General features: G+C 45.6%; 1 protein-coding gene across 2 annotated transcripts in view; it reads right to left on the bottom strand.

Moving 5' to 3' along the window:
• The window catches only part of Jcad (junctional cadherin 5 associated), a 34,774-nt gene extending 27,018 nt beyond the window's left edge, over nucleotides 1-7,756 (bottom strand). Inside the window, exons 1-2 of one of the 2 annotated variants that reach the window (XM_013349014.2) lie at nucleotides 7,673-7,756; nucleotides 6,784-6,852 (exon numbers count right to left, since the gene is read on the bottom strand). The gene's annotated coding sequence lies outside the window, so the exon portion shown is untranslated. The remainder of the gene's footprint in view (nucleotides 1-6,783; nucleotides 6,853-7,672) is intronic. The other variant, XM_005354802.2, reaches the window with a different exon arrangement.
• Between the last annotated feature and the right edge of the window lie 4,712 nt (nucleotides 7,757-12,468).

Raw genomic sequence — 12,468 nt, 5'->3', positions numbered from 1 at the left:
ATTTGCATTGTAAGTAAGTGTGCAATCTCGGGCACCTAAGGGATAGAGTGGACAGCCTGTGTGTGTCTGCCAGGTGACAGAGGCTGCACTAGCTGCCTGGGAAACTTATTTCCCTTTGAATTCCCAGGAAGAACCTGATGCAGGCAAGGCTATTTCCACTTCACAGATGAGAGTACCGAGGTTGCACATCCAAGGTTGCACAAAGTCTAAATGGCAGCCCTTACGTCTGCACAGGTCTGTCTAGACCCGGCGACTCGTTTAGATCCCTCCATAAATATCTCTCTCCTCCCCATTAACTAGCTTCCTGGTTTACAAAATAATGCATGAACACAAACAAGGAAAGAAAAAGATGTGGGGGCCTCAAGTTTACACCTAAGTGTTTAACAAGAAATCCTGATTTACTGTTTAGGTGAAGGTGGCTTTGCCGCTCTTTACACACGTCGTTCCTCCTTTGACTGAGTACTCCATGGCAACACTAGTGTTAATTTTTAGACAAGCGACAAAGTGAGTTACTCAGAAACACACCATTCAACTGTATGGTGACCTTCACAAGCCGCTAAGTCACTGTGGGTTTCAGGTTCTTCCTAAGTAGCCCATTATGTAAAACCAAAAAGCAGATAAGCCAGGAGAACATCCAAACCAAATGAGCAAGGAGCAGCAACAAAGACCTTGCATTCTTAAAGAAAAAGAAAACAACTGCTACCTGCTACGCTGACAATCTGGACTCTGCACAGCTACTGGGAACTGCAAGTGGCCTGGGGAAGGATAGAGTGCTCTTTGGTGGACCGGATAGGAAGAGCAGAGGAAGAGTTAGAAAGTCCTCTGATGTGCAGGGGAGCTGGCAGAGAAAAGGATGGGAAAGAGGGCACAGAAGTAAGCTTCTGAAAAAATGCCAGGTATGACTTGGTGTGACTAGGACAACAGTCAACCCATTTGTAGAAAGTATTTCTGTTTCAGAAGACAACAAATAATTTGATTTTGATGCAGCCCACCTTTCTTGGCTAGTTTTATGTCAACTTGACACAAGCTAGAGTCATCAGATAAGAGGAAGTCTCAATTGAGAAAATGCCTCCTTAAGGTTGGGTTGTATCAAGCCTGTAGGGCATTTTCTTAATTGGTGATTGATGGGGGAGTCCATTGTGGATGAGGCCATCCCTGGGCTGGTGGTCCTGGGGCTGAGATTTTAAAATAGATGAATTTTTAAAAAAGGAAAAGAAAGCAGGCTGAGCAAGTCATGGAGGGCAAGACAGTAAGTAGCACTCCTCCATGGCCTCCACATAAACTCCCGCCTCCAGGTCCCACACCACTTGAGTCCCTGCCCTCACTACTTTAGCTGATGCACTGGGAATGAAGTAAGTTTCTTCCAGTCAAGGTGTTTCATCACAGCAATAGTAACCCTGACTAAGGCACCACCCATTCACCACAATTTCCTTTTCCTCTCAAATCACTATGTATTATTATTATTATTTATCAAAAGACCAGTTTTGTCCCTTTCAAAGAACCTGAGTGAAGCCACTTAGACCAGTCAGTCATTCTTCTATGGGTCACAACTCCTATGGGGTCGCATATGAGTTCATTAACAGTACACAGTTCATAACAGTAGAAAAATTAGTTATAAAGTAGCAACAAAATAATTTTATGGTTGGGTGATCACTACAGCATGAGGAACTGTATTAAAGGGTGGAAGCATTAGAAAGGCTGAGAACCATTGACTTAGACCAACTTACTGTGCCAGATTTCTGAGTTCTATATCACCTGTGTCCTTAATATTCAAATGACTGAATTATAAAATCAGAAGCCGCTGTTAACAATGCCCTTGCATTAGGATGGAGCTGTGCTTCCCAATCCCACTGTCCCTGAGCATGCAGTGGGGTGTGGGTAAAATGAGAGAGAGAGAGAGAGAGAGAGAGAGAGAGAGAGAGAGAGAGAGAGAAAGACTGCATGCCAGTGTGTGAGCTGTGTATCAGAGTGTATGTGTGTGAGACAAAGTCTGTATAAGAGAGTGTGTCTGTGTTTAAGAGTTGTTTTTCTGTGTTTGACATGTATGCGTTTGGTTTGTTAGAGAGTTGTATGTGTATGAGTTGGGTGTTTTGCCTGTGTGAGTTGTGTTTGAGTCGTATGTATATGTGTGAGATGTGTGTGTCCAGATGGAGCCTGAAAAGCAGAGCTTTGGATCCCTAACAGAGCACACTGGACAAGCAAGCTGATGTACTGAGGTTCTTCACAGCTCTGGAAAGCTCGACCCCCCCTCCAGCCTGTCTCTCATATGATGAACATTACATTATTTCCTAGTCAGCTGACCACAGAAAAGTAGGGAAAAAAAGAATAGCTAAATAGGTCATGTGCAGCTAAAATCTCTGACCTTGGCCTCATTAGCACCCATGCAGAGGCCACCCAAGAGAACAGAGGCAACGGCCACACAGTGAACAGAACATTGTTTCTACAACCAGCAATTCTTCATTCCAAATAGCACACTTGTTCCAGCCCTTATTCCTCAAGGTCTGTGTTTAGCAGTGGGTATGAAGGACACTGGAGAATATAGAGACAAACCCACGCGGTCACACCCTCCACGGTGATGGTATTATTTCCAGTATGCTAAGTCCCATCACTTGGAGGAGAGTGGTAAACAGATGCCACTTAATTGTTATCAATTTCGTCTCCCTTCTCATTTGTAAAAATAACATTTTTATTTTCGTATTTGTAGTCATAAATCTTCCCACGACAGTAAGGGGAGTGAAATATCAATAAACTCATTGCCAAAACAAGAATCTTTCTTTTAAAAGTTTGCTTAGAACATGACCTGAACATGAACATGAAGAGACAAATACCCAAATACAAATCTGAGAGAAATTCACTCATCTGAAATCAAAGAAACCAAACCAAATTGTGACCATTCACATCCCAGATTAGCAAAATTTAAAAGTACATATTTTTATTTAGGTGTATGTGCGTTTAGAGCACCAGATGGGGGTGTCAAGTAGTTGCAAGTCACCTGTTAGGGTGCAGGGAACTGACCTCAACTCTGGGTTCTCCGCAAGAGCAAGACAGTATCCGGACCACTGAGCCATCTCTCTAGCACCAAACATTTGTGAAAGGGTATTTGCTGCTGCTGAGGGCACAGTAATCTGTGTGTTTTGAGTGTGTGGGAGGGGTGTGTGCAAATGGATAGTTCCTTTCTCAACAGTGCTTAGGAGCCCCACTGGATGGTACCTGCCTTTAATCACAGCAGTGCGAGGCTGAGCCAAGAGGTTTGACAAGTCAACCTAGACCACACAGCTAGATTCTATCCCAGGAAAGCAAAACAAACAAATGATGAGATAATAAGTAGTAAGAGCTCTGAAATTCTATGGACTGATAGTTTCACTTCTTGGGACCCATCCTAATGACATAAGCAGAGGCCCATACATATAAATCTAATGCTATTTATATAGTTTTACTCATGATAACATGTTGAATTAGATGTTTGTTTGATGGGACATTAAGAACATTGGGGGTTGAAGTTTGCACAAACAAACATGAATAAAATTGTATTTCCAGGTATTTGAGGCACAGAGAAATGTCACATCTGCCATGGGTGTGGAGAACTGAACTTGGATCATCGGCAAGAACAGTAAGTATTCTTAACTACAAAGCCATCTCTCCAGCCCAATATACTACTTTATCATTAATCAGCACTCATGAGCAGTTATCACACTCATTACATTGTAACTTAAATTTTATCAGTATAAGCTATTAGTTTAACAAGTAATAATGGAATTCCTAAGGCAGCTTACCCCTGACAAAGCTTTAATAACCTGGTAAGTGAATGGTTGTTTGTCTCTTTCTAGTAATCTTTGGTTTGTATTCTAGTTTAAACCCTTTTCAAGCAAAGGCTGTCTTAGGTAGAATTGTGCAGGTAGGCACCTTTGAAAACACAGTTTCCATCAGGGAGAATTAATGGCCATCAAAGGAACGTTGTAGGAGGAATGAAGGAATGGTAAATGACATGAGGCTCTGGTCCCACCTGCCAAAGGCTCCTGACCTGCTCCTGAAGCTTCAGTCCCACGCTCTGATGATGGGATCCATTCCAACGGCTCCTTAGACGATGCTGCTCTCTAATGATCCCCCAAACTCCACAGCTGGATCCACTGACATTCCACGCTCCAGGTGTCACTGGCCCCTTAAACTACTGGCAGCTCAGTGCAAGTATTTGCTGCACTGACAACGTCTAGGTCTAATGTTATGATTAATAGATAACAAAGTGCCTTCTTTAAATAAGGGGTAAACAGCCAAGCCAGAAAACAAGCCAGAATGGTGTATGTTGTTAGTGGCGTGCGCATGTGTAGAGCTTTCTCCCCGTGGAAGAACTGTGTGTTTTATCACGAACAATGGGCCATCATTTCCCTCTCTAATCTTAATTATTAAATAACTGCACAGCTCCAGTTTAAGTCCTGAGACAAGAAGTTCTCACGAACTTGTTCCCGTGTTGTTCACTTGTGGAAGCCATGAAGAGCATATGCAATCTGTGAAGTGATTGCTTTGGTAAGACAAGCATCACTGACCTGACTTTTCTTCAGGTAACAAGGGCAACAAAACAGATGGGAAACCAGGCTAAAATAAGAAGCAGTCTTGGCACACTGTTAATGGTGGGTAAGAGAGTGGCAGGGGAACACAGTGTCAGATGCCGTGTGCTTTAGGGTCTAAACAAGCTTTGCCTCTCCTAACCCCATTTCCTTTATCTCCACTAGGGTCGGGGACACACACACCTCCAAATTCTGTGTCACACGATCAGAACTTTGGTTACTCCACTGCATTTTTATGAGACTCTAAGTACCTCATTGACATTTCTGTATGATTACAAGTTATTAAGAAAAGATAAAAACCAAGTAAGATTTTTCTTTTTAATATTCTGTTTGAGGGGGAATGTAAAATCTGCAATAGTTTGAAACTTTCTAATTTTATCCCATTAGCATAAGCCAACTGTCCCAGGAGAAGCTTCTATTAAACTTATTGTTATTATTATTACTTTTTTAAAATTTAAAATACCTTTAGAATAAAAAGTCAATATATTCTAAAAATGTGAAGGCTCAAATTATTTCATGTAACTTTTACTTACTAAGAGTCATGAAGTTATTTCAAAAGTAAACATTACAAAATTAAGTGATTTGGTAAAAGAAAGAAAAGGTTCCTCATGACCTCACGGTGATAATGGAGCAGCTGATGCCCCACCTCCCCCAGAATACGCTCACTTCCATTCTTTCTTCTTGACTTCTTCAGCCAGCGAGTACCTTAGTGCCTGCTCACAGCGGTATGACAGCACAGAAGAGCCAAGCTTTGTCAGTTATACTATACAAGGCAGAGCCAACCACAGCCAAAGACTCCCAAGAAAGTGGTCTGACAATAAATCTTTGTGTATCTAAATCACATCCTCTAAAAGTCGTCAGAAAATATAGTTATAGAAAGTAAAGGTAATAAATACATTTTAAGTAAGATCCTCCAAACGCAAATTAATAAATTAATAAAAAAGGGGGTAGGGGGCTGTGTTTAAAGTATGTAGTAGAGTCAGAAGGTGGGTCTTCCTTTCCCTGATCTCTGGCTTTAAGAAACTAGTATCTCCCAGCATTCATCACGCTAGCCAGGCTCTGGAAGCCAAGGCTCCACTAGGAAGATAACCCTTCCCACCCAAGAGGTGAAATCTAACATCTGTTACAACCAAGAGAAACTGCAGCAAGGATTTGGCCACAGTCTGGGGGAGGGGGGCTTCAGAGATAAAGTATTGGCTTATCAAGTAAAACCCACACAGAACAATCGTTTCAGCCCAGCACTATGTTCTGAACTCTCCAGATTAGTTACCGTCAAGTCTCGCCAAGCTCATTAACGCAGAGACTGGCCTCCGACCATGCTCCCTGTCTGCTGCTTCCAAAGGAGACAACACTCCCAGCAAGACAGGGGACCTGCAGGAGCCACTAACTCCTGGGCTTTGGTGCTAACAGTAAAGATGGGTTTTATTTTTAAATTGCATGCCACAAAACAGATTTCTAGTATCTTTTCAGATTTGCTTTTTTTTTAACTGAAAAATTGACCCATTATCTATTTTCTTTGCATATCTCCAAAGGCTAGCTAACCTTTCCTAGTGAGGGAACAACATCCAGCAGGCCTCTGGAAGCCACGACCTCTCAGATGAGTTACCAGATAACTCGGATGAGCCTGTCAAGCCCTCCAGAGCTTGGGGCTGCTCAGGCATGGCCCATGTTCCAAGAGGTTGGAAAAACAAACTTTCCTCTCCCTACAACTGAGTTCCCTCACTACCCTATCTCCCTAAGTCCCTAGGCCCTCTGGACCCTCACCTCCCACCCAGTCTTGGCAGCAGAGGGTTTGCAGCAGGAAGGTCCCACAGATTAAAGGCCTCTGTTCAACAAATATTTGTTTGCCCACTGCAGTAGGAGTGAAAGTTTGCCCTATGATGGTCTGCCTAGCATAACTGGGAGAGACCTTCAGGAAGTTTGCCCAAGCAATGAGGAAGATTAACCTACTATCAAGGTAGGTCCAAAAATACAGAACATTGTGGAAAAACCAAAGAAAAATTTCAAACTCCCAATTTTACAGAAAAAGTCCAACACAACTCCCATGAAAAGAAACCTTCACAAGACTCCCAAAGTCCTTTCTGTAGGTGTTCCTGGCCTCGGTCCACCTGACAAAAGACTGGTTCCCTGAGTTTTAGTTACTTGGGCTGAATATACTCTACTTTTATCTTTTCTATCCTCTATGCAAAGCGTTTCAGGATGCCAGAATCCCACTACTCACCTCCCTCTCAGGGCTCCTCCCATCTTCTAAAGCTCACTCCCAATCCCTAGATATCTTTCCTTTCCGAGTCTGAAAAGACAAAATTCCAAAGAAAGAAAACACGAATCTGTAGGAGAAACAGATTAACTGTCCCGGACAGGAAAAGCCTGGAAGTTGTGTGGTTCAGCCAGAGCCAGCCACGCAGACTTGGGCAGACAGACCACAGCGGAGCACAGATGAGACCCGGCTGGGGCACCGCCAGGCTGAGCTGGCTGAAGTTCCCCACTAGATATTTTCCTCCCTAAGAAGAACCCGAGGCTCTCAGCCTCTTAGACCAGAGACCGGAGGCGGGAGGGGGGTGGTGCGTGGAGGCCGGAGTCCCGGGTCACCGGCTGCGGGCGGGCGGGGGCATGGGGGGTGCGAGGAGACTGTGGCTGGCTGGTCTGGGCGTGGGGACGCGGGCGGCTCCGTCCCGTTGAGCCGCTTAGCGGACTGCCAGCCACTTCCCGGCGGGTGGCGGGGCCGGGCGGGGACCCGAGCGGGCGCGGCCACTCCCGATGTCCCACCGCCGGTCCCGCGGGCCGGGGCGTCGTGGAAACCGGGGCTGTCAGTCCTGGGATGGAGGGTCCGCCAGATCGCTGCACGGGACGAGAAAGAGGCCTACGCGAGACCCGCGCCGCACGAGAGCCAACGCCACCCTGGCCTCCTCCCCGCGCCGGGCACCTGAACGGGGACCTCAGTCCGCGGGACGTGGGGCCGGGCTGCCACCCGCGGCGCGGGCGTCCCTTCACGCCGAGGCAGGGACCCAACAATGTCTGGGCTAGAGAAGTTGGGGGCGCGCTCGGGAGGCTGAGGTGGGGCCCGTGGGACGCCAGGGGAGTAAGCCGAACGCACAGCTGCCAGGACTTACCGAGCGGTCCCCGCATACTGTCCCGCGCAGCAGCCGCTGCCGCTTCGACCGGCCGGGGACCAGCACGAGCCGCCCCGCCTGCTACTACCCGGCGGAGCATGCTCGGAGCACAGCCGCACGCCCCGCCCGCCGCCCGACATCGCTCCGCCCACCGCCCAGCATCGCTCCGCCCACCGCCCGACCCGGCTAGGTCCTCTGGGAGAACAGGCTTAGGGAGAAGGTTGCACCTGGACCCAGGCTGCGTGAGCTTCAGAGACAGAGTTAGAGAACAGAGCAGCCTGCACACGGCTGCCCATTCTTACCCCTCGTGTTTGGACCATGTCAACCCTAGGAAAAAGTACACACACACACACACACACACACACACACACACACACGATGGCACGATGGTGGAAAGCAGTGATAAGATAACAGACTAGTCTTTTACAAACTAGGAGCCCTGGAGATCCACTGTTCCATCCTCTCCTGGGGGAGGTGAGTAGGGCAAGGATGGGGGTAGCGTGCGTAGGGAAGGATTTGCCACATGCAGGGTGTGGACATAGAAGTCAGACCCCACTGAACATTCCTGACACCAACCTGGCCCCCCCTTTCACTCTTGCAACAGCAGGACAGAGAGCTCAAACTGCTGTACAGACGTGCTGAAGTTCAGGCTCTGGAGGGCACAAAGAGGACATAAAATGGTAAACTTTGCCGAGGAGGGGGAAAGAGTTCAGGAACATTGGCTAACCCAGAGAGCATTGTGTTGACACATCCGTCTAGAGCCATCATACAGGGACGAGTTTCTTCCATGGTATATGCCACTGCCAACTCACTGAACAAATAAACTTTTGTTGTGGGACACTGCATGAGTCAGGGTTCTGTAAAGGTACCTGATAAACCTCTAAAGGAATCTAAAACGTTCCATAAATATATATTTGGTTTCTTTCATGCTGTGACCCAAGTAGTCCAACAATGACTGTCTCCTGACTGAAAGGTTCTGGTGAAGACTGGATGTCTCAGCAGCCCCACTGTGATGACGGACTTCCAGGGAGGTCCTCACCAGCTTCAAATTTCTGGTCTGCACTGGAATCCTGAAGAAGTGGGTTCTAACACCAGCAAAGAAATAGATCAAGAACAGAACAGAGAACTGCCCAGTGAGAGGGAGGGCAAGCATGCGAAGAGCAGAACCCTCCTTCCTCCGTGGCCTTTATTCAGACTGCTACCAGAAGCTGCGTCCAGATTCAGGGTGGGCCTTCTGACCGCTAGTGATCCAATCAAGAAGAATCCCTCACAGGTGTGTCAGCTGCTTGAGGTTTAGTTAATTCCACATATAGTCAAGTTGACAACCAAGATTAGCCTTTGAAGATAGCCATAAGTACCTCTTTCTAAGATACAATCACATAGACTCCATTTCCATAGACTCCACGTATCTGTGTTCTTGTATGCCTACCAACAGGCAGCCAGACATTCCTGCAATCAGCTTTTGAACTGAGATTAAAATGTGTCTGCCCACAGAACAATGTCATGTTGTGGAGTTTGGGGATCAATCCCACCAAAGTTCCATAATGAAACTAGGATGCCATACAGCTTCAGCAGAAAGAAACACTGATGAGATACTAAGAAAATGGACAAAAAAAGAGAAGAAATAATAATGTTTTAGCAAAAAAAAAAATAGGCAAGACAGAATTAATCAGGAAAAGGGGTGATACTGAAATTCTTCCATTCAAAAGAAGGCAACTTCGCAATTTCGAGAATTTTTCTGTTTCCTTGACCCTCCTCAACCCCTATCTAAGTGTTGGGTCTTCCCTTTGTTCAGGATTGGTGTAGCATGCACCCAGCTCCAGTGCATTTTAGCAATATCTAAGGCTCGGTTTCACACAAGAAACAGAGGCAAACTATTGGGAAAGGAGACCGTAGTAGCACAGGTAGGGGTTGGAGCTACAGGGAGAGGGTCAGGAACAGAGGTGGGGAGATTTTGAAGATCTGAGAACTGGAAAGTAAGGTTCAAATGAACAGATGAACATGATCACCTGGACAACAGGTGTAAGAAGACAGGTGGAGGTAAAAGGTAGTGGGGAAAGTCACTTGTCAGACACTTGTCACCACTGTGCAGACATGTTGTGAAAACAGACACACATCAATCAGTAAGGATCTAGAGCCTGTACCCCAGCACCCAGGAGGCTGAGATAGGAGGATGAAAAGTTCATGTCAGCCTGCTACATAACAAGATCCTGTTACAAAGATAAATAAACACATAAATACAGAATAAGTAAAATGTAAACAGCCTGTGAAAACATTTATAAAAGTAAGCATATATGCATGCAGTCTACTTGATATGCACATTTATACACATACACATGTTTATAATTATGGATTCATATTAGAGAACATTTCTTCATAAGGCAGGCTGTGGCAATACAGAAAACACCTGTATATATTTTAATTTGACCATAGAGGAATAGCATGCCTTCTCCAACCTCCCAGGCTCACAGTCGCCATGCGCTCTCCAGAAATCTTCAGTTCTTTTCCTCTCATCCACTGATGTTGAAGGGTTAAATTGTGGGGAAAATACCCATTGGTTATGTATTATAAAATATACAATATGGTGGAAAATAACTTTCGTCACAATAATGTTAGAAACATAAGCTGGAGAGGACATGCCGGGTCCCAGCCCGGATGCTCAGTGTCCCCACCTTCCTCTGAATCCTGGACAAGAGATTTCACAGACTCAGGAAGGAACTTAGATTATTGAGTCATGGGGCAGATGTGCAAATGACTAGGGAAAGAATACTTAAGAGTCTGCTTAAGGAAATTAAAATAAAAAAGACGAAGCCCTGGCTTCTTTAACTTGATGCCTTTTCAAGGCTCCAGAGCAACCCGTGTGCACCCTTCCTTCAGTTCCGTCTCTGATGACCACAAAGCGTCCTTTGGTTAATTTAGATAGTCTCTGATTTTTTTTGCCTTTAGTCTGTAAAACGTTCCCATTTGTCATCTTTGTTTAAAAAGATGAATGTTCTTGATAAAAGCTTGTTTCCGGCTTGTTGACTTGTTGTGGAAAGGCAATGGTGGCTACGTACAGAAAAGAAAGGGCGTTGTGTCAACAGGGCCATAATGCTTGATTAGGTATTGCTACGTGTCCCAGTCATCCAGATGCTGGACTCCCTCGTTAGTTTGCCATAAACTAGACATCAGTTTTCCTTAAGTGTTCTCGATTCCAGGAGCCACGGAAAGAGTTTGGCTAGTAGCTTCCTGGCTTTATTAACAAACTGCATGATCAGAGTTCTCATTGCGTGTGTGAGTTTCTGAAATCTGCCCTCCAAATGTCCAGACCATTCCTGAACACAGCAAACTTTGAGAGACAAGGACCAGATCAAGCACAAAACTGGAAATACCTACCATGTGTAGAGTACCCAGGTTCAATGTGCAAAGCCAGAAAAAAAAATGTACTGGAAATTGAAAAGTCTCTGCATCCTGATAAACCTCTCCACCGATGCAATAATCCGAATTAGATCAAATCAAACCAATTTAGAAAAGGCCCAGGTTTAATGGATACCAATGCTCCTGGGTGACTTTCCAGTCCCCCCAAGAGGAGCCAGGGAAGAAGACTGGAAAACCTTGTGGTTATTCTCCGGGGTGCAGCTTAAATACCCAGTGGGGGTGGTCTTAAGCATCTCTGGTTCTCTGGTGAGGGATCATTGTTTGATGGGCTTTCTCGGGAGGAGGGGTAAAGTCTGAACTGAGGCAATGCCCAGGGGAGGAGACTGGGGATGGAACTTCCACCTGAACATTCCAGACTCTTTGGATATATGGATGCGAGGTGCTGGGGTGACAAACAGAAGTAAGCTATGCTGAGAGTCTAGAGTGATTGGCATTTAACACACACTGGGAATGCAGCAGCCATTGGCATCACTGTGTGAACAAGCAGAGTTTACAGCACTGTCTTCCATGATGGCTTAGACTTAACACGGAAACATATTTCACAAACATTGAGACTAAGGAAAGGTAAACATTTTTCAATTACACTTAAAAAAATCCGCATGGTTACTGCAGGAGGGGAAAAGCCATTTTTAATTTTTAATAATTGGCTATCTATGTGTCATATTTTTCCCATGTAGGGCTACACGGGAGAACAGCTACTCCCCATCTCCCAGACTGTATCAGCTCTCACCATGGCAGAGCTGCTGGTCGCTGGTGTTGGGGCCACAGTCCAAGCACCCCTGGCCTGCATTCAGGCATGCCTTGCCAGACTCTTAAGGAAAATCTTGAGTGCTGGTCTCTCCTGGGAATGGTTGGGTCTGGCTGGTGTCTCCCTAGGACAGAGAGATGCCAGGGTAGATTTTAGCAGACCGAGGTATGACCAACAGTAGAGGGGAACCTCAGGCTCCCCCTTTCCTTTCTAACACCAGTCAATCAAGAATCAATCAAAATTAGCTCAGTACTTTTTAACTCCACGTGACTTTATTTTTGAAATGGGAAATATGTGGGAGTCTGCAAGATGACTCAGTAGGTGAGGTTCCTGCTGTCAGTCTTGACAACCTGGTTCTGATCCTAGAACTCCAATGGTGGAAGGAGTGAACCGACCTCTGATCTCAATTTGTACACACACACACACACACACACACACACACACACACACACACGTAAACAAATGTAAATACAATTAAAACGGGAATTATGTGACAACTGAAGGGGTGGAGCTGTAGAGGTGAAATACCTTCTTAGTATTCTTGTGGCCCAGTACTGCAAACAAGCAAAAATAAGCTGTTTACCAAATATTATAGTAAGAACGCCCCAGGGCTGGGAATGCTGTTCCGTTC

Source organism: Microtus ochrogaster, chromosome 16 (genome assembly GCF_000317375.1).
Source record: "Microtus ochrogaster isolate Prairie Vole_2 chromosome 16, MicOch1.0, whole genome shotgun sequence".
Classification (NCBI taxonomy): domain Eukaryota; kingdom Metazoa; phylum Chordata; class Mammalia; order Rodentia; family Cricetidae; genus Microtus; species Microtus ochrogaster.
Note: the sequence above shows the minus strand (reverse complement) of the source record. Positions and strands in the feature narration are given on the sequence as shown.